This window comes from Aptenodytes forsteri, unplaced genomic scaffold (assembly GCF_000699145.1).
Source record: "Aptenodytes forsteri isolate BGI_AS27 unplaced genomic scaffold, ASM69914v1 Scaffold23, whole genome shotgun sequence".
Lineage (NCBI taxonomy): Eukaryota > Metazoa > Chordata > Aves > Sphenisciformes > Spheniscidae > Aptenodytes > Aptenodytes forsteri.
In genome coordinates this window covers 3,501,310-3,525,448 of record NW_008796043.1, presented here as the reverse complement: position 1 = coordinate 3,525,448, position 24,139 = coordinate 3,501,310, and positions in this window count along the sequence as shown.

Sequence of the window (24,139 nt, the reverse complement as noted above, 5' to 3'; positions counted from 1 at the left end):
TGGACATGGTGGTGTTGGGTTGATGGTTGGACTCGATGATCTTAGAGGTCTTTTCCAACCTCAATGATTCTATGATTCTTCAAGAAAACTTAAAAAAAGGGTTTCTTTTAAAAAAAGACCAAAAAAGAAAGAAAATCCCCAGGGGGACGGGGGGGTCAGGGGGGACACAACCAACACCAAACAAAACAAACCTCTTAACTTTGAAATTTGAGTTTACATCAAGAATGGATTTCCATATATGTTCAAAATCTACTATTAAATGTCAGATTTGGAAAGAAATTATCCCTTTTGGATACAGCTTGGCACCATATTTTTTTTAAATATTGCTGTTTAGGCACCAACTGAAAGTGAAGTTATCAGTCTTTTAAGTCTCATGCTACATAATCTTCCATTCAGAGCCCAGAGAATTGATAGATATGGGAAATAATTGAAAATTTGTCCATATGCTTTCAAATTGTGATATTGAAAATAAGATGCCTTAATCAAGGTATGTGTTTATACTGTACAGTATTTGATAAAGGATAGTGGGTAGGTGCTCATTGATTCAGCATCTCATGATTGCTGGTGTTCACCAATGCAAATAAAAAGATGCAGTCCAATTTTTTTACCTTCACATCCCTTCCTGCCCCAAACATACATAGTTTTAATGGAGTTAGGCTGGGAGTGAGAACTACACAATGGAACAAGATGGTGTTGAAGAGGGTTTTGAATGAGAATGGTGGGGAATAGTCACATGTCAAGGACAACTGATTTGGCATAACATAGAAGTAGCTGCTTGATAAGTAGTTTTCTGTGATATACAGGAGGTCAGCCTGGAAGACATTTTCTGACTTATTCAGAAACAGTTATGAGTAAGAGTAAAAGAATACCTAGCCAATGTATAAAAAGGTGTTAATGAAAAAAATACACCAACAGAAAATGAATTAGGAAAAAGATGAAAGTAGCACGGAATAGCTATATAGTATTTCAAAGGTGAAGACAATATGTCTGAATTTTTCACTGAAAGAGGTGAAGAGTCACTGAGACTGATGGGTTTTGATGAATATATTTTGTAAAGACTAAAAATAAAAAGATCTGCTTAAGAAAGGCTCATTACAGAGGATAGTCACCCAGCAAACAGTACCGTGACCTCTATTATTTATCTGTACCTTGTTGAAACATTTCTTCTGTATCTCATTGATATATCTTTCCTTCATTATCTCTTTAACTTACAGGACACATTAAAGAAATTAGGAAACCATTATAGTTCTTGTGTGCATTTCAGTAATACCTTCAAGTGATGTATAACTTAGGTGATAAATCGTTTTGTTACACATCAGGTTTTATTCGTCTACTGCATGTTTATATAATATATACAGAGCAGGTTCAGTGCTACTTTTGCAGTCTAGTGAAGCTCAATGGATATGGATGTAGCAAACATTTAGGCTTCATCACCAATTCCAAGGATTCATATCAGCAGAACGTTGTGCAAAAACCCTGTAACTGTATTGTGAACATTTCTGTTTCACTTTCTTATGCTTACTTACACACATGCCCTATGTGATCTATTTTTTATCATACAGAAGAGCTATTTGTAGAGAAGTGAGGTATTTCCAGAGCAGAAGCAGTGCCACTTTCTGAAGAGCTTTGTTTTTTTTTTCCTTAGGATGTGATATTCAGAATTGAATGAATAAATGAACGAATATTCAGAGCATAGCATGATGCTAACAAACCCGCTTTGCTGAGGCCACACATAAATCCACTGAATGAATGGACCTGCACAGGTCTATCATTTATAATTTCATTACAAATTACTTAAAAGTGAAGTCTAGCAGTACTACCTACATTTTTATTATACTGTGTTTCAGACAAACAAATACATTCAATACATAATGCTGTTCCGAAGAGTTTTCCAGAATTAAGCGAGTTGCATTAGATGCCTTAACAGAAAGGAAGAGATGTTGCCTAAGCAACTTTCTTTACTCTGCCAGCGAAGGTTTGCTGCAATGTCAGAAGTAGAGCCACATGCCCTAGCAATGTTGGAAATAACAAACTCTTGGGACTGAAGAACTATTCACAGAATCAACGTCTGTATCTTGAGGATTATATGAAATAACAATGCCAAATTTAAAATGTGGGAAAGCAAAAATGTATACTCTAAGTTTGATGAAGGGAAATGGCTTTAAACTGTTCCTCTACAGCCTGACTGCAGCTCTATTTGATTGTATCATATGTAATAACATCAAATGATTAATCTACAGACACACAATTTAGGCAACAAATTACTAGTTGTAGATAACTAACATGACTAAAATATATTGGTCAATAACAGTGGAAATAATCTGTGATTCTAACTTGAATGATATGCATAATAGGCAGTGGTACAAATGACATATAAAAAGTTTCTGACAAAGCTGAACTAACACACTGAGCAGTTCTAGACAACATAGGGTATAATTTTGATGACTCAGGCCTGTGGTATAATTTAGGACACGTTGACATCTCTTCCTATTTTACTTAGCTCTGTGGTACTTTAAAAGCTTACTAGATATACAAACAGTCTAACAAAGCTAAGGACAGATTGATAGTGCTAGCTGAGATCACGTGTGGCAGATGATAGACTTTGAAGGCTTAGATTTTTTTAAAAAAGCCCAACTATCAGACTGTGTATGTCTGATTTCCACTTGCAGCGTAAACCGGTAGGGGAACAAGGGCAAGGCTCCCCGCTAGACCCCAGTTACTTTCTGTCACTCCGGTCAGATAACTTGGGTTTGCTGCCGTTGTGCTCCAGGGAAGTGACATGCTGCAGCCCCCAGCAGCATGCTGCTCCATCTGGCCTCTGCTCTGCTAAGCTTCAGGTGTAAGATCACCCCTTATTTTCATTTTTCCTTTTTCAAGCTTTTCTCTGTGTTTTAGGAAATGAAAAGGATGAGTAGGTTGTTGCTTAATTTATTTTGTCAGCGTGACTTTTGGATTTAGATTTCCAAAGCTGATTAGGGGATTAAGCTGCACAACTACCATTAATGTCAACCTCTTTTTAGTTAGTTTGAGAATTAAAACATGCATCTTTGGGTTTTACAATTTAATGATTGTATAAATTTTATATACAAATTATGGGATTCTGCAACAAGGGGACCAACTTTTTCTCAGCTAGTTCTACAAGAAACTTTTGCTGGACAATGGTGGAACAAGTCAAGGTGAAGAAAGGAAGTAGAATGTGTCCTCAAATAATAAATTAATTAATCCAACTTTTTTAATTAATTAATCCAAATTTCTGAATTTTAGTGATATATGCATACCAATCTGATTAAATTCATACTTCAGTGACAAATAAACACTTGAGAACCCTATATGAGAACAACTTGGTCTTAGGAAAGCTTTGAAAAAATGATGACCAGAAAGAAAAATATTTGTAATGAAATATTAAAAAATTTGAATCCAATTTTAAAGATTGTAGTCTAAATGAAACAAAAAAATGGCTGTGCCATTGTTAAACAATATTTATTTAACTTCTTTTTTTATATTTTGTCACATTGATCATGATTACAAATGTCAGACTTGAATCTATATTTCCAGCTTCCATATGAAAGGTGCATCAAACAAACACCGCGTGATCTGACAGCACAGTAGTCTTTTGTTCCTAAAGAACAAAAGAATAATTAACTACACTCATGCCTGGGATGTCTGACTTTTCATTTGAGATGTTGTTCCTATTATTTCAATAGCATTTCTTATTATTTGTCCTTTGGACTGCCATTGGATTTGAATGCAAAGACTGAGAAGTGTGTCTTGGTTTTTCTGGCCATCATTGATGCGGATGATTTGAATTGTTCTCTTCATATGTTTTAAAAATATATTAATTTCCTTTTTGTCTGCTTAGCAAAATAGAGCACTTAATTGTACAGAACTCTACCTGAATTTCATTTCTCCTTCCCACTTCTTATAAAAAGTTATCTTCGACAATAATGAAATAGTACATAGGACAACAGTTCGACCTAATAAATGCCATTTAGGCATGTTAATTTATCATTGACAGTTCATAGAGTATCACATTTATGTACTGATATGTATCAAGCATTAAGCTGATCTTTCTATGTAATGTTCAGAACACTTTACAAAGCTCATATAAGGAAAGAAAATAACGAGAACGCTTTGGTATTGTGGTTGAATCTTGTGTATACATATATATAAGGGAAAGTCAGCTTTTTGAAGTGTGGCATCCACTTCAATCTGTAGGGATGACGTACATAATGTACATATATGCATAATTAAACAGCTTAAATTTTGAGATAAGGCTCCCAGACTGGAAGCATCTCTGTTGCAGGGTGTTATTCCTTCATACAAAGGCTTTCTAAGAGGTGAAAGTGTTGTTGCTATTATTGGTATTTGTTATGCACTCAACAAATTAATTAGTTAGTTAGTTAGTTTCAATGAGAATGGGGCTCTGATATTAATTTGCTTTAGTTGTGGTTTCAGATCAGTAATCTATGAGCATATTTAAACTCATTTTATAGTGCTTCATTTTGACTTTATTTTTTTATTCCTATGTTGTTGATCTACAGTGAGCTTCCTCAAGTTATTGTAGTAGAAATTATCTCATGTTTTTATAGAATAAAATTTCTGAAATGACAAAGTGGCCATCAGATATACTAAAATTTGGAGCAATATAATTATAAATGCAGCTGTTTCAATTGCTAGTATAAAAGAGAAGCATATTTCAGTGTCTGGAAATCTCACATGAGTTCTGTGAAGTATGTCTTTACCAACACTTTGATTTTCAATTTCACAAATAAAATTAAACCTTGGGTTTCACATTAGGAAATATTACATTTTTCATTAAACTGGAGAGAATTAAATTAACAGAATAGCAATTTTATGCATTACTTTAATCTGAAATTATGCCTCTAATGTCAAAAAATCTTTTTGCACACTCTGATGTGCAAAATTTTTTTGTAGTCAGTACCACTAATAGAATAATGGATATTGTATTGTATCATATTGTATTGTATTATATTGTATTATGTTATATTATGTTGTATATTACACAATGGCAAGCAAAACCAAGTTGAAAATCTAAGTCTACAGCTGAAAATCTTTTAATGTACTTTTATGCCAAAATATTGTTTTCTGAGGGCAATGTTGTTCCTAAAAATTAAATGTTTTCACAGTATTTTGAAGAAAAGCCTCATAAAATAGGAGGAAAGAATACAAACAAAGGGCCCGATATGAAACCTATTTTACAGTAACTGTATTTACTCTGGGGTGAATATTATCACAATTACATGAACACAAAAATTTACCATTTGTAATTTGCTCATTCTAAACCTGACCCTAGATCTCAGATTTGCTTTAAATTGCTTAAGATTACAATGGTCTCAAGAAGACTACAAGCTCCTCACCCCAGTGCCATGGAGCTCCAGGAAAACATCACCACTCTAAAGGAGGCAGAAACAGCTCTGGAACCAGAAGCAAAACAGTCAGGTCAGCATGCTATAGCTCCCTAATCTGATAAGACCTCCAGACTACTGAACATGTATCGCTAGACTGTCAGAGCTTGTACTTGAACTTTCACGTCAAATCACCCCTGATAATCTCTCTCTCCCAATGCTTTCCATGACTCTTGACCTCACGCATGCCTGCACTGTTTGACACTTACAGGGTTGCATTTGTGGAGAAGAGTTTCGTCCAGGACCTTTTATTCTACCAACGTCTTGGTTGTGTGGGAAAATTAAACAAGCAGCAGAGTTATTCTGTGGTGCTCAACTGTTTTTAAGCTGTGTTCCAAACTTTGCATTGCGAGACTAACACACATGACACTGCATTTCTATATATGTCTACTATACTATATTCACTATCTCAGCCTATTTAATAGACCAGTCTCCCTGTAGATATGTCTGAAGTAGAATCTTGTTTGCACTTTCATTATGAAAAATAATAACATTCTAGTTTGCAACTTAAAAATAGGTGTTGTCAAGACAGAAGGTTTTGGAGTTTCTTTACTTAGAAATAAATGAAATTTCAACAGTAAGTTAAAATCAGCCTTTTTCCACAGGTTTTTTTTCTTTTGTACTAAAAGCATATTTTGATTCCATGAAAAATTACTTATCAGCTCTAGCTGATGGCTGTATTTCTGATATTTTCAAATCTTTAATTGTGCAATAAGAATTGTATCTTAAAGTGAGAACGGAAAAAATAAAAATTCCTTGTTTTGATACTTGAAGTATTTTAAACTCCAAATCAAATACAAACATAATTAAACGTAATTGCACCAAATAAATGTTTTTAATGTTTTCTTTCAGCCTGAATTTTTTATCTTGATTGAAAAAAAGAAAATAGGTGAGCAACTTTTTCTGTAGAATGAAAACCTACAGAATTGCTCCCAACCTGGAACTCCAAGACGGGTAACTTCCCTTCAGAACAAAATCCCTTGCCTCCTCACCTGCTGCAGTATGAGGCTGTAGCTTTCATATTGGTACTTAAAAAAGGATTCATGAGATGACATCATTAGTGATATTAGTGAGATAAAAATCACTATCACCAGTCATAACTTAACATACAGTGCTGTCCTTCAGGACTTTTTGTTTTGTCTGTTTTCTCTTAAGATGATATGTTAAAATTATTTTGCAGATAAATATTAATCTAACTTATTTGTGATTACCTAAAAAAGGCTGTGTTTGACAAAATAAAATGGGCACTGCCTAAGCAATACTGATTCTAATGAAAAATAAAGTCTAAATAAATCATGAGGCTTGATTTATAGACTCAACAATTTTTTTTTTTTTTCCTAAATTATCATTTTGGAAAAAAGTAATAGTAGTTGTTTAAGTATTTTTCTGCACTTCATCAGCTGCTATAACAAGTGATCACTCATATTAGAAAAGCCCTGACAGATTTTCACAGTGATCTTGTTACAGTATATTAAACTGGCATCTAATTCTTTTGAAGCTGCATTGTGGTTTTCAGAGTACATGAATATTATGCTCTGTGAAAACCACTCACAGAAGAATAAAAATCAGGGTTTGGTACATTCAGTTCCAAGTTACACAGCTGCTTGTATGATGTGGTCTATTCTCCTTGAAAAAGGCCATCTGCGATAACTCTGACTTGTTCTGGACATCTAAACAAATTTTGCATCATGGAACAAACAGTATCTACTCCTAGTACTGTGTGAACTAGTACTGTGTGACCTTTGTCAAATTTAACTTTCTGCAAGCCACAGCTGTATACTAGTCTTCCCAGGTACCTGTTTAAATAGTCAATTATTCTGTGCATCCCATTATAGCATCCATCCTTCTGAGGAACACAATGCAAAATGAAATCTTTTTCTTTTCTCTCTCAGGAGTCTCAGCTGGCATGTCAGGCTGCATCTAGACTAGTACACAAAAAGGACCTAAGTCTAAGCTGTTTTCTCTGTCCAGGGGGAACATGTCACAGCCTGCCATCATATGCCTCAACCCCTCTTTTTCTCTCCCCACCTTCCTCCAAGCAGGGTGGCCTCATCCATTCTACCTCCTGGGAACAGTGGGGTTTTTTTTCCTGTTCCCTGAACAATGCCTGCTTGTTGTTTGTGAGAATGCTAACTGACACAGATTAAAGTTGTGGTGGGGATGTACAAGTAATTAAAAAGTATGAACCACAGAAGCCCAGGCCCTAGACATAGAGTTCACCACTCCATACGTAGCTTATCTTCCCAGAACTACTCCTGATTGGCAGAAAGCTTTGCCCTACTTTACACTAAAAGCTTTTGCTTTCAAATCTCCTGGGTTGGTTGTTTGTTTTTTTCCCCTGGACACAGTATCTTTGCCCAAACCCCTTCTATTCTCCCAACATCTGTTTGTTTCCTCTATCCCCTAAGTTCTAATTCTCCAGAAATCCTGAGTAAAAATAGTCTAACCTCCTTGTTGCTCTCCCTTGGTGTTTCTTTCATTCCTCTTCCAGTCTTGTCAGAGTGTTTTGTCATCCTGTGGATACACAGCATCTCTGGGATAAAAAGTATCTGCATTGACAAGCTGCTTCCCAAAACTAGACTAGATCATAACAGGCAACAGATTGTGGAGTCATATAAGAAAGTAATTTGGAATGACTGCTTTCTTTACTTCTGCACAACATGATTAAGGCCCACGATCAGTGACTCATTCGAATTACCCTGAGTGAATACAGTATTATGCTCAAAATCTTGTTTATGGGCAAAATAGAAGCATACCTTATAGACAAAGACAAGAATTTACTGTTAGTATAACTGAAATCTGAAGAGTCTAATCATTATTAGTGCAGATTTAGTTGCTACAGAAAAAGAAATAACAGTGCAGTTTACATGCTGCTTAGTTTCCTCCCCTTTTCGTGGTTTTATGCCCACCTTCTCCCTGCTCCTCTGCACTGTATGGTTGGTGGCTTCACTCTGGTGGTGGAGGTCGGGAGTGTTACCATGAGCAACTGGAGTCCTTCACCAGGAGGAACATGATGTTCATGTTGATGGTTTCTTCTTCCTTCCTCTAGGATATACTTGGGGTCATTTTTAGACATTTGCTAATATGCTTTTACACCTTTGCTCATTCTTCATTGATCTGCAGCTCCACACTACATCTGAATTTGCTGTATACGGTGCCTTTTAAGTGTGGAAGATGCTATTTCTTTGCTCTCTTTGTTACCCCTGAAGCTAGCTGTGCCCAGCCTCAGGTCTGCATTTCTTTGATTAACCATGTTCATCGCTGTGGGGTCTCCAGTGCCAAGCTTGTGTCCCATCCGATGCCTGCACTCCTCTACCCTGCATCCTGTGTCTCTTCTTTTCTAGTGCCAGCCCTGTATTTCTCCACAATGTGTCATTATGGTAGCGTCATAAATATCTAATTCTACATAGAATAACCGCTTTTACTGCAATCTATATAAAACATTTTGTACCACGCAAAGATAAACAAAAGGAAAACAAATCAACCATAGGTCAATTAGAGAAACTGCTGTCACAACTAGGCTGAGTAAAATAAAGTTGCAGGTAGATGAGGAGTTCAGGTAGAGCAAGCCTGTCTAGCCTCAGTCCTGAAGCCTTGCAAATGCAGCACAAAGCTATGGCCTGTTGCTAGCAATGGGAATACTTATTACAGGGGTCCCATCCGATGCCTGCACTCCTCTACCCTGCATCCTGTGTCTCTTCTTTTCTAGTGCCAGCCCTGTATTTCTCCACAATGTGTCATTATGGTAGCGTCATAAATATCTAATTCTACATAGAATAACCGCTTTTACTGCAATCTATATAAAACATTTTGTACCACGCAAAGATAAACAAAAGGAAAACAAATCAACCATAGGTCAATTAGAGAAACTGCTGTCACAACTAGGCTGAGTAAAATAAAGTTGCAGGTAGATGAGGAGTTCAGGTAGAGCAAGCCTGTCTAGCCTCAGTCCTGAAGCCTTGCAAATGCAGCACAAAGCTATGGCCTGTTGCTAGCAATGGGAATACTGTATTACAGGGCTACATGGTTGCAATAGTTCTTTTAAAATCAGGATTTCCATACTAATGGTGAACAATTCATTTTTGGGGGGAGCAATAAACAATGTCAGAATAAATTTGAATATTTCTCTACAAAGCACTCACAAAAGTATGAGATCCATGGCTAAAATATCAACTTCTGGCTGTAGTAAGCAATTAAGAAGTGCGACAGTATGTAAGCTAGAAGCATGAAGGTAGTTAAACTGAAAGCCTTTCTGTTGCTGAGTGGGGCAACCTGACAGATCACAGGCACACAGCCATCAGCAGGGACTTCGCAGTTACGAAGCAGTAACTTGTAGTTCAATTGCTTTTGATTTTGTCACACTCTTTTTGCCATATCAGGATAGTACACCATCAAGGAGCTTTTCTGGTTTTGCCAGGGTTGCAGCAGACTTTAGTGATCTGGATATTGATATTGTATCTCATGGTATACCAGAGCTACCCTCCTCATTGCCTCATGAAGTCCCTGCCACTGGCTAGAAATATATGGCCTGATAGAAAGATACAAGTATATCTTTTTATTCTGGCTGGAATACCTATTTCTTTTCCAGCAAGGGCTAAGTAAGATTTTCTGACACAAATGCCTAAGAAATCTTACATACTCATTTATCTGCAAGGCATATTGATCAAGGCTGGCTGCACCCAAATGATGACCTTGCTGCTCTTGTCTTCAGATCTGGGTGCCATTGTTACTATTGCCTCTATAAAGCCATGCATGGATGGTGGGAAAGAGGTATAACAACAACCCACCCAAGTCATTTTCATCTATTTCCTTCAACTCTGAGTGCATGCATCCATCTATGTAGGATGGCCTTATACAGGTTTTTCTGCCAGTACCTGGCATACTGAATAATTCAAGTTTCCTGTTTATCTTAGTTGACTTTGCATCAACTCCTTGATGTTTCTTAACTTCTCATAGTCTGTAACTCCTTATATCTATATTGCTTAGCTGAGCTAAATGGGTATAATTTTCTTGTAAGTTTGAGATACATTTAATGGATTATACAGAATTCACATAACTACTCACCATGCTTCTGAGCTGAAAGTATGCTTTTCTCTATTATTATCTGTTATTAACTGTGATTACTTGAAAAAAAAACCAAACCCACAACAAAAAAACACCCAACAATTTAAAATACTAAAACTTGAAGAATAGACCATAGAACTTTACCACAAGAAAAGCATATCTTTGGAAAAGAAAGTACATTTTGATCTGTAAACTTCAAGTGATGGGGAATCTCTCACTCCCTTTTCAAAGTGAAACTGTCTGCTCCAGTCAGTCAGTACTGGCACTTCTTATCTTATTTCTCCCTTTACATACCTCAAAGCCATGTTCTCAGACCAAGCTCCTTACCTAAGGGTGTTTCCATGGTGCAGTGCCTAAATACGCTTGGAAAATGGATTAAAAATATGAGGCACCATTTTTCCCTCTGCGCAGAAAGAATAGAAAGCATAGAAAACAGTGCTGGAAAGGACCTCCTAAAAAGTTCCTATTTACCCTATTAACTAAATACAGGGTCAGTTTCTCTCTGTTTTGGAATGTGACATTCCAAAACCCAGAAGCATGTTAAGGGTTTGCTCCAGCTTTTACTTGTCCACCTGCAAAGTTTAAGGAGCTTTGGTAAATATCTTTCAGGATTGTCATGCAAGTATGTACTTTACAGACGTTAATTGTATGACTGACATGCTAAAGTTTGGTATGGTGAGTTTTTGGATCTTTATTCAAGTTGAAAGTGTCCTCGTCGTCTGTGAATTGTTCAGAACCATGTCTTGTATTGTAGTGTTGGTATAAGGTGTGATCGCAGTAAACTCATTTTAAACATCACAGTTTGCTTTTCACACCACAAGATATTTATGTACTAACTTCCAGTTGATGTGGGGGATAAACCCCAATGTATTTTCTAGGTTTCAGGCTCCTGGGAAGTGCTTCTTTTATGTCAATATGGAATGGCAGATCTTGTTCTTAAATTGTGTCCATACTTTTGCTTGTAATTTTCTAGTACAAAACATTCCCTCTATAGAGAAAAACACTGAAGGAAGAGCAAAATAACAGATATTAAGAAACCCTTAAACACTGGCATATTAAAATGAAAATTACATCCAAAAATATTTTTGAAACAGATGTTCATACTTGGGATGTAAATTGAATATTTATGAGAAGTAGCCAAAAATATGTTATTTTTTATTCTTTGGATATATATTGTAAGGCATAACAATATATATGCAACAAGACTGCATGCCAAGAAAACACAACAGCAACAGTATTTTGTTATCACATTCAATGGTAAAGGTGCTATCCAAAGTCTTCACTGTATCTCTATTTTCTCAATATAAATCTTTGTATAAAGCCTGAAAAATAAAATGTCATGCATGCCCTTATCCCATCAATAGTAACTCTTATCTCTTAGCATAGAATTATGAAACACTGAGATAAAATGAAATCTATACACAATCCCAGTTCTAAGGTGTCTACACAGTGGGTTTCTCTGGTGCCAATACATAACAGATGAGAATTCATCCTCTGCCTCCACAAATATTTCACAAGGCCTCCACTTTTCCAACAGCTCTCCAGCTGTAATAGCTACTGCATCACAACTGACAACCAGCTGGGTAACATCTTTATAATTTTTTATCCATACAGGTACTTACTTCAGCCTTTAAATTTTACCATAGTTCATATGCCACAAGTGATACTTGTATCACAGTTTAAGAGCTGCTGGAGGGTTCCTCAGGTTTGAGTGAGTGTGGTTTTGTCACCGCTGACTCTCTGTTGGTTTTTGCATTGTTTCACATGCTGTGCCCTAGAGAGCTTTTGTGTACGTTCCCTCAGTTATCATCTCAGAGCCTCTGATTTCCTCGGGAACATTGCATGATCCAACATTCCTGCTCCCTGCACAACATCACCAATCTTCTCCTTTCATCAGAGTCGTTCCTTCAGGGCTCCAAGTACAGCCTGCAGGCAAATCCGTGTCTTGCACACAAGCTGCCACCAATGTGCTATAAATGGCACTGGCGTAAGCAGACGCACCACCGAAACCAGAGAAGAGCCTGTGGTGCTGCCCCAGAACTGACAGACACACAAAAGGTTGGAAAACTTAGACTGTCTGCTCCTTCCTAATATTATTTCAATGTTTACCTCTATTTCTGACTTGAGTGTTGAGGGAACTGCCAAATTTCTCAGGGACTGATATGAGAATTTTGGACTGTTATTATTTGGAATGTTTCTAATTCTAGTGGAAAACCTAGAATGATTAAATATTTTTTTTTTCCCTTGTATATTTTATGCAAGCACAATATTTGTCTCATAAATAGAAGGAATCCAAATAACATACTAAATTTTTGATTGTATTCTAATATTACATATTGATGCCTTAAAATACGTCTATGAGGCATCAGTTTGATATTTTCTTTATAAGCAGTCTGTCTTAGATTTCCCAGTGCGATTCCAATTGACTGTGATAGTCATAGAAATGAAAATGTGGAGATAGAAGAGTTATTAAGTTGTGTGGTCAGTCCATCTTCCTTCCAGTATGTTTGTGCATTTTATAGTGACTTTTGCAAACTACTTTAAAATTATTCAGACAATAAGATTTCGACCACCACTCTGGTGGAAACTAATAGATCTGCAGGCAAGTAAGCTTCTCCTAATAACTCCCTGTTCTTTTCTGAGTTCCCTCCAATCTGCTGCTTATCCTCCTTAAATCACTGGTATAAAGATATATATTTTTGGTTTTTTTTCCCTATTTATACTTTCAAAGTAGTTATAGACTTCAGTTGTTGCTTAGGTAATCTGTATAATTTCATTTGTTTATTTTTTCTTTATAAATCAGCCAATGCTGATTTATAAACCAGTCTCTGCTGGCTCTCTTACACTTAAGAACAAAACATATTTGCAGCTTAAGCTTAATGCACTCTGCTTCACAATTATGGCATGCTGAAAGAAAATGTGTGGTCAGCTACCATAAGTCAGATAGTGGGAAATTATTTGATAAGAAAATAAATACTTCTGATTGTTTCTGCATTCCCTGTTTGTAAAGAAGTCTCAGTGATATGAATCCCTAATCACTGCTGAAAAACATATCACATTATATCAGCTTGAAAATTTTGCTGGAAATATACATATGAAAAATTATGAACTTTTATCTGCTTCTGTTTGTAACGTAATTATAACATTTAATGGGCAAAGCTGTTATAATGTTTATAATTAGTGACACCTTTAAAAACTATGAAGTTTGATTGTACTCTAGTTATATTTTTACCTCTGAACATAGTTACAGAGATCTTAGACTGACAGTGAATTTGAAAGGTTTGACAGATACTTAAATACTATAAAAATCCAGATTCATTTGGCGGCAATAAACTTGTCAGATCACTTTAAAAGAAACCAAGGATTTTTATTTTGTGTATAACCATGTATTGACTCTGGAAACCAGTAACACCTGGTTTACTCATTTTCTTTCATGACCCGAGTAAACTTTGTGTCGAAAATTTATGCATATTTATAGAGTTAAGAACCCAGCATGTTTCCTCTGGAAATTCAGTGATTTCCCAGTAGTGAAAGCTGTGCTGCTCTTACCTGAAGGTGGCCAGTATGAAAAAGGAATAATAATTAAATGTGGGGATCATGTTCAATGCAGAATGATGATGGAAATAGCATTAGCTATTCCAAAAGAAATATTTTTCTGTTTATAAAAGCTTGCTGCTCTCCACCGTGCAATAAACCTTGTTACACTGAAGACATACATTGCAAGACTATTATTTCTTCGTAAGCGTGAAGGGATGGGGTGAGTGAAAAGATATTCCCACATTGACCAGAAGAGGAACAACTGCAAAAGATCAGTTACTTATTTTAAAAATAATTTAAATATCCTTTCACAAAATGATATAAGAAGTTTCAAGAGGAATTCTCCCTTTGGTAAAATAGTTGGTCCTTTACCATGTTTCTTGAGGACTGCAGTGACATTCTGCTTATCTTCTGACTCTTAGGCATGACTTAAACTGACTTCTTTCATCATCTCCACTCTATCTCTCATCAGTTATTCTCCACAAATGCCTATAAATCCAGTGACCCTCCAGAAGAGTTTCTGAGCTTATATAAAAGGGTGAAAGTATGTTACTCTTTTTTCCTAAACAAAACAAGTTGCAGAAACTCAAAGCAACTGTGGTTCAAAGTTTACAGATAAGAGAGAAGGGAATATCTAATATAGCTCAGCCCATTTAAGTCTTTTGATACATCGTAAAGTTTATTTGCATGTTTGTCCAGATGAAAGAGAACCTGGCACTGTAAGGTTTACCCCACCACAGTAAGGAAATGCAGGGTGATGATGGCGTATACTTCTGGGTAGGAGGTGAATTCCAGGACAAAACACAAGAACACACAAAGGGATCAGATGAAGTCAAGGTTTATCTGCTCAAGCAGCCCCTGAACACAAATGGGCTTTTTAAGGCAGAGCAGGGCAAAAATTTTGTAACATTTCCCCAGATCTCCCTATCAGCTTCTGCCAATCTACAGTTGAATGAAGATGGCCATATAAAACCCTCTGGGTGCCAGAGTTGCACCACACAGCTGCATCTTTAATTTAAGAACTGGAAATGAATGCAGGAGCATGAGGGAAGGGAAACGTTATGTGCCAGTATCCTGGAAAAAGAAAACAAGAGAAAAAATATTCAGTAGGAGAAGAAACACACAATAGGATCACAACTTTGGTGTGTTCTAACAATTTGTTTGTTAATATTCTGTTGTTATTGTGGTATTGTTAATCTGAAACTTTTATTAAGATTTGAAACTCCTGTGTCTCTTTATTTGTCAAATGCCAAACGCTTGTCCAGCAAGGTAATAAACAGTAAAAAGAAAATACTAAAAATAATACTGTTTGTCAGCCAAAAAGAAAACTTGAAGTAGTGTGCAAACAAAACTAATATCAAAGTGCAAAAATGAAAGATAGGGAAGGTGCCAAGCCCCCAAAAGTGCAATGTGACATCTAATAAAATGGAAATGTACTAGTTTTTATCTTCTTCACAGAGATGAGGAGTCAGCCTGGTACATTTCTGATATGAAATTTCACTATAAGTTGCATTGAATGGTTTAATTTATACTTCAATTGCCTGGAAGGTACAAAAAAGCTAGTGTGGAGAGGAATTATTAACCCAAATTGGGGCTGAGAAAGGGTATGTCTTTCTTGCTGAATAGTCAACAGATAAATCTTTTTGCTCTTGATGGTCTTGCTACTTCTCTACTCATCACCCTGAAGATAAACTTCATGCCCCTTTCTTTCTCAGCATGGTCCATACTACAGCTGTTTCCAGTAACTATAATTTTTATCAGTGATCATACTTAGTTATTTCCATCCATTTCCTTTCTAATTCATCCATGTTATTTTGTTATAAACATGATCATTTTCAGAGCGAAAATCTACAGTACTATATAAATCTATAATACTAGATTATAATGATATTAGGGTTGTGTTTCATCATCCTGTTCTTTTCTGTTTCTAATTAAGGTGAAGCATTTGATTTTAGGCATATGGTGATGAGAGCAATGTAGGTGTATAATGTCTTTCTTCTGGGAGAAAATCCAAGGAAAAACTGAGATACAGAGATTCCCACGTGCACAATGTTTTGTGCATTTACACTAAAGAGAAAATATTTGGCAACATAACTATTTTTCAGGGACGACAGCTGTCAAAGACATGATGCAGACTTGGAGTTAACATTGACTTAAATATATTTCTTCTTTCAAACATAAACTGTTTGAATGTTTTAAAGCTTTTCTTTAAAAAATAGGATTTGTTAACAGACAGAAAATGAAGATGAAAGACCACATCTACACAAAATACTAGGTGTCTACAGAATTTATAGATATAAATTGATCTATACACATAGATCAATTTGTGTGCCTTTACGAAACCACTTAGCATGCACTTAGATGTAAACATACAGGTAGGCCAGGAATGTGTCTTGCTCATGTAGCTTGCTGTTTAAATATAATATATGAATAAATTTACAAACCAAACTAATTGAGAGGTCATATTTCTCTGTTTCTTCTACATCATAGAATTGTCATTTGCTCATAAAAAGTGATTTTATGAATAGGGGCTTTTTGCCTAGCAAAATACATTTTTGTGATAATTCGGGGTTGGGTTTTTTCCATCCTGGAGCATACTAGAAAAATAATAACAACTTTTTCTTTCTGATAGCTTTCAACAACTTTTTCCTTGTTTTCTTCTAAAAGAGTTTTGCACAGTTGATTTATGACAGAAATTGTGAACCATGAACAAATATCATAAACTATTAACAAAAATCAGATTTCAAATTCCTAATCTTTATATTTACAGAAATTTTATTTGAATCTTAATTTAAAGTCATGTGTTAAATGAAAACCATTAGACATGCATCTAATAAACAATAACTATAATTTATAAACTCATTACTGCAGTAGCTATCCATCAGTAATTTAAAAATAGTATTTTTTTTTTCTTGTGTTCACACTTTATTTTAGTTTATAGAGAAGTATATGTCCATTTAGGAAAGATACAGCATTGGCTAAAGTGGCATAAATAAGCAGAATGGACAGCAAAGAGTTGTAATATTGATGACAGTAACATTTACAAAGGCAATATAATTATTGAAAGTCTGTTTCTGACTGGCAAGATATTTAAGTAAGTCAGAGAGAAACAGCTGAGATATTTCTATTCTAATTCAAGGATCTTTAGTATCAAAATGATACTAAAACTACCAGTATCACAGGTAAAATCGTATGTTATAGGAAGGAGAGAGCAAAATATGCTCAAGAAGCGGGCATGACTTGTATCTACTCTTTAGCCAAGAAAATTGTTAGGAAAGTTTTGTAAATTAGCTATTCGATAGAAATGAGAAATGAAAAACAATAACAAGATTAGATTACAGTTTTTGGAGTGTGAAAATGGACCTGTATATGGAATGTAAAAATATTTTTTAAGATCAGCACTAAAGACCATGTGATATCCCCTGAATTTTGATAAAGAGAAATCAAATGTGATGGCCGACAGATTTCTTAGCCCAATACTCGTTTAACTACTTGAACTGCTGCTATTTTTCACTTGGTTTTGGAAACAGCAAAGTAAACTTTGACGCTTTCATTACACAAGAATGCATAAGATTAAAGAGAACACGAATTGATTTAGTTTAAAAGAAACAGAAGAATCATTAACGGTGTAACTAACATTTTCCTATTCTAATGAGAAATGTTGAAAAGTACTGTAATGCTAATAAAGTCAACTGGGCAAAGGTGACCTAACTAGGAGAAGTCTTGGAGTCTCTTTCTTCAGTCCATACATAGACACTATGGATGAACTTACATCTCAAAGAACTGGGGAAACTTGGATGGAGTCCAGGTCTGACTTAAGGTTATCTGGAATAAGCAGTCAAATGAGGCCTGCTGGTGAACAAAATATAATTCTTATCAGTGAATTGCACTTTCAGGGAATATGAAATTTTCTTAGAAAATTCTTTGTTTATGTATTAATTTCTTTTATGTCTTTTAATTGGTTTCTTATTTTCAGAAGTACCCACAGTGGGGTTGTACTCCCTGTGTCATTGCAGCCTTCTGTTAAGCATCAGAGTCACAGGAGAAAGGGGCTACATTTTGATGACAGAAAAGCGTATATAAAGATACTATACGTATAGTGTTCAATTTAGATTATCTCTCCAAAAGGTCTGATGGATGTAAAGTTAAATTTGAACTTCTGTGTCCACCATTAAAACACTGGGGAAAACAACACAAGAGCATTCAAGCTTTTTTCTTGTCAGGCAATCTGTCATACTGTAAGCACTGCTGTCTGCTCTGCGGTTTTCCACTGCCAGTCCTGTGCTCAGTTGCCATCTGCCAGTCCTCACTAATTGCTCTCCAGTTTATACTACTGGTCACTCACTTTTCATTCAGGTAACTGTCAGTCAAACTTGCTGATGTTTGTGAAATTATCAGGTCTGAAAACACCTCATAAAGAAAAACTGAAATCTATTGAATTTAGGCTTCTGGAATAATGGGATTTTTTGGTAATTCATAGTATGTGAAAAAGGGATTATGAGGTTACTATAATTTCAAGCCACATTAACATGTTAGGTGTTTATAGTGAGAAGAACAGACTTGAGCTCCTGACTCTTGCTGTGCATGTGTGTTACATTTGCTTCCCTGAACAGACAATTAGGTGTTCCCAATATATGAGGAAACCCTCAAAGGCCAGCAGTACACACTTGGCTACTTGCCTTATCCAGCAAGAACAGTCATGGTGTGAATTTTTGTAAAGAGTTGATTTGTGGGTTTAAGAGCTCCTGTGTTGCTGCAATTCCAGATCAAGAGAACATCCCTTTAGGAACTATTGCCAATTGGCAAAAGGATGAGGAAGCCCATAGTTTTCTTTCATTTATCCCAAAAGCCAGACAGACCCTTGGCAGCTCACCTACCAGGTACTCTGAATTTCAAATCTGTGCCTAGATTGCACAGCAGGATTTTCTATTTCAGTTGTGCTTATGAATTTGACAATTTGGGGTCAACTAAAGTAATTTTCTGGTCACTTGTCTCTACTTTTCATACCCAGCAGTTGCAAATGAGAAAGGCTGTTTTATTTCCTGCGTAATATTTCAATTAGGTTTGAATAGTTTATAACAAAAAGAACACATTTTATATTTCTCCTGTGTAAGAGGCATACCAAGACATTTGTGTATGCTTGATCAGGAGTGTTCTGCATGTAATAAGTCCAGTTTCAGTTAGACAATCCAAAAGCTCTAAACTAGCAATTGAACTTTCTGCATAACTAGCTCTTTAATTTTTATGCATGGGTGGTATAATACTATGAGCTTATATACAATTATTTTGCTTTAAACGAGAATCAAATTAAACTTACACTTCCCAGTACAAATTGTTTTTGCTAATGTGCCCTACAATCTATCCAACCAGAAGTTAAAGAGCTAGTTGCAGAGCTCAGCACCCCAGCCTCTAGTGAGGAAGCTCTTTACCATCTGTATCATGCTTAAGCCAACAGTCCCTGGTAACTCATGATCCTTTCTTTCTCTGAATTGCTGTGGGAATTAAATATTGTCTTGTCTTCTACACACAAACTATTTAGGGCTGCGTAGGTTAAATAAAACTGCTACTGGGTAGTTAGACACTAAGAATTTTGTGCAACCTTTACTTGTGTAGCAAAGTCAAATTTTCTCCTAACTTGGTAGTTGTTTTGGCAGACAGAAAAAAAAAACAAAAAAATTTTTTTTGCAGGGCAGGGTCTGGAAATACGTTGGCATTCACTTTTCCTGTGCCTGATCTCTGAGATGGAGTCAGATATATTTGGTATTCTGTGGTACCTGGAGATGAACACTCATCTGAAAACTGAAACAGAAACCAAAAGCTTGACTCCATTTCACTCTTACCAGCTTAAGTCAACAAATATTTACACCTAACTTTGCGTTGCAATCCCAGCTCTTTCTAGAGATCACTAGGCTAAAAACTTCAGCCTTACCTTCCTATCACTTAATTAAGAAAAGTAAATTGGTCATCAGTTCACTTAAATATTACTGGGGACCTTCCTTCAGCAGCTCTTAATCTCTGTATATATTGTGAGTAGACAAATTAACTACACAATGTGTATGATAAAGCATCTGTGTAAGCCTTTGTAAGATCAAGGCCAGTAATAATGTCCATCTACAAGATAGGATTCCACAATCTAACTCAAGATCTTTAAATTTTTAACAAAAATAAAAACTTTAGTAGCACCTTTAAAATGTCATTCTTCAGGTGGTATGGAAAATGAACCCAATAACTTCTGCAGAGCAAAATACTACACTAACAAATTATGTCCCTGTTGACTTGAAGCTATCAAATGATAAAGAATTTGCTATTTCCCTTGGCAAATGCTGCAACAATTACCAGCCTGCTCTATCAAAAATACGTATGTTGTCACAAAATTTGAATCTGTCTGGGTTTAATTTCTACCAACTAACACCTCTTGAATTCCTTTAAATAATCATTAATGGTGAAGTGTCTTTGAAGATACTAATTTAAAACATTTGAGACTTCTCTTTATTTTCTTTTTGATAATCTAAACATATCAAGCTTTCTATAGCTTTTAATGTAAAGATTTTCTTTAAGTCAATAAATTATCTATCAATGCCTTTTCTTCACTAACTTTAATCTTTAATCATTCTTCTTAAAGTATGGATGCTAGACCATTACTTCACTACTTTCACTAGCAGTTCCAACCATTCAGTATATTTTATTGGATCTTTTTTTATATTCCTATTCATTGCCCTTTGTCTCCAAGTCTGCAGGATCCTATTTTCTTTTTGCCAGGGAGTTGTCCAGAGTTATTGCTTCTCAATTTATAATCACCATTCTGAAGGATATCCCATATTCTTCTCCATCAAATGGTTTGTCCTTTTGCAAGATGTTACTATGGGTATTGAAGTAAAAAAGTATAAAGTAGGAAATAATGAATTAAGTAATTACTTCTTATTGGATCTGAAAATTAGCAGCTCCAAATAGGATAGAAAAGTTCGGAAATATCTATAGCCTCTGGTTGTCTGAGAGATGCACTCCATTTGCTTATAACTATCTGTAAAAGACTGCATAGACAGACCCTTTGAAATGTTTGTTAGGGTAGAATTTAACAGATAAACAAAAAAGAATTATTTTGGTTTTCTGAGCTGATGTGCTTTACAAACTATACCTATAAATATCCTCACAGAGAACTTATCTTTTTCATCATATAATTCTTTTTTTTTCAGACATGATACTACAAAGGGAACAGTAACCGACAAAGCTATTAAACAAAGCCCTTGCTGTCTGGTAAAAACTTGCTATTATCTGGACTAGGATACTGGAGCATTTAAATACATTCTGGATTGCTTCTTTCATGCTCCTACTAATCTGTTTGGAATGACCAATCTTTTAAAATAGTGGGTACTATGGTAACTGGATATTTCAAGGTGTCATGGAGACAGAGTGCTCCTCTCCTAAGATGCTAGTCTATTTGAGTCTGCTGTGAAAAAGCACAGAAGAGGCTTTTTGTTCTTCAAATGCAACTACTTATAAATGGTGACTCATACAAGGGTTGCATGATGCTGGTGTTTTTAACACACCTTTTTTTAAACTACAAAATCAAAACTGAAGTGAAATAAATGCAGCTCTTCTCACACAATTAAACCTCCTATGTAGAAAGAGTAGAATTTTCTTGGCCAAATGTAAAAAAAAAAAAAAAAAAAATTAAAAAAATCTGTTATTTTCTTTAGTGAAAAAGAAAAAAACCAAGATGCTCTGAGATGAGTTTCTATTATTGTTATAAAATTTAACAGATTTAGTACATGATAGTTCCTACTTCATCCAGATGTGTAGTTTGGGCACATGCTCACCTCTACCCTTGTGACCAATCAAGAAAAGATTTTTAAACTCAAAGTGGGTTGTTCTGTAATAGATGTAACCTAGAAATTTTTTTTTCTTACTTTCCCCAAATTACCATACTCTTCCTAAGAGAATCAGATTCTGCTGGTGTATGTTATTTTAAATAAATAAAAAAATAAAAAAATAAAATTAAAAAAAAAATCCAGGTCCCTTTCTTTGTTTCTGATGTCTCATCTTAGGTTGTTTGCACTGAAAGTTTGCCTTGTTACACCTTCTTTTACATCAACTATGAGAATCACGGCACTGGTACCCAGAAGCTTTAAGTATCACAGCTGTAAGGTGGACATTTTTAAAACAAAATACCTGCCCTGAAAACTGACACTGAGACTTTTGGCACAACTTTGTCAGTGCTGTTTTGAAGAATGTTTTTATTATTGCATACAGTTGTCCCTAACTTGAGAGTCAGTGGCACACACAGTTTTATTGCACAAATAACATTTACCTGTTCCTTGTTAAATTTGTTTGCCTGAACCTCACTCCTACCAGTTTCTCTACCTCCTTTATCTCCAAGCAGTCATTAGTCTTCTCTTCCTTTTTCTTCCTTTCATGTGTCTTTGAATGATTACTTTCTCTAAGTGGTACCTTAATTTCCAAGCACATTTCTAAAGAAAGTTTCATTTCACTCTCTTAATTATATTGATTAGGTCTCATTCAATTTTTTATTTATTTTTGTGATATGTTTATTTTCAGAAAGAATGCATTTCATATTTTTCTGACCGCTGGGTCTTTCTCTTCTCTGAGGTTGGAAGTCTCACAAACTTATCTAGTTGGTGCCCAAGCTACTGCCTTTGAAACCTAATATTTGTTCTTCTGTCACTTCTGCTTTTCCAGCTTCTCAGTACCTATGCCATAGATATTCTTGTCATGTCTAATCTTTTTGAAATATTTACTCTGTATGAACTGTCTAAGTCAAAGTCTGAACATAGGTACAAAGCCCTTCATCCTGCTCAAGCTTTCCCCTTCCATCACTACTGCTGGAATTTTCCTGTAATAAATCTTTTTGGTCTTTGAAAATATGGTTGCAAATTCATATAAAATCTATTTTGTTAAATTGTGCAATTTCTCAGGTAAAGAAGTAATCTTCAACAGTTCCATAAACTACAACATCTTCGTAAGTCCAGTTGCTTATGTACCTGTCACCATGTTGAATATATAATTGTATACACACTGCCACTATGGCTGATTGTATGTAGTTTGATCCCTCCACTTTTATCATTGCATTCTGACCGCAATAAAGCTCATGCTTTGTCTAAATGTAATGGAAATCCCATCTCAAACATTGTCAGGCATAACCTATCAAGTCCCATCAAATCCCAACTGTCTGGGTGAAGCTAAAAAATAAATATTGAATGATTGCCCAAATTGTTGAGAGAAGTTCCTTCTGTTCCTCATTTTTTTCACTTGTTCTGTTTCCTATTCTTCATATTCAGCTGATATTGCCTGCTGTTTTTGTTTGAATTTCTGCAACATGGTTCTACATGCATACAACACCAGGGGAAAAAAAATTTCCTCATCCTTTCCAATTATATTTTTTACCCAATTATTTCCCTTTTTAATTCTTATTAGTAAGATTACTCATTCTTGTCCTAGTATTGTCCTGTATCAGTAGAGTTTCAATGAATCCCTGTATTTGCATACAGAGTCAGGAGGTCCATTATGCAGTGAATTATCTCAATATGTAACATTTTTGTTCTTGATTGGTCTTTTTAATCATGAATGCTGTTTCAGATTTTAAGAATACTGGTTCACTTTCCACTGATCAGCCAACATTATGGAGAAAAAATCAATGGTAAATATAATGTAATGTAAAAATTTTATCTTCACTTCTCACTATTTTCTCTGGAGAGAAATAATATCACTTTTAACTATCCTTCCTAGACAAGAACAAGATTTTTAAACACGGTTCTGGTAAATTGTACTGCTCCCCTCTGCCTTTCCTTCCTTTCTTTCCCTCTTTTTCCTCATTACCTTTCATTCCTCCCCCGCTCCCATCCCCTATCCCCATCATTGCTGATACACAGGAAAGATATTTTTTCAGCATATGATATTGCAAGTGTATATATTCAAGATACTTCATCTTCTGAAACGTGTACTGAAATATTTGCACTACTGCATGTTCCAAAAGACAACCATAGAGAACAATATCTGTCAGGTGGGTGAGTCACAGTGCTTTTGTCTTACAGCATAACTCATCCCTAAAGCACTTAAGTTGGAGAAAAAAATTGAAACCAGCCATTTATTGATAG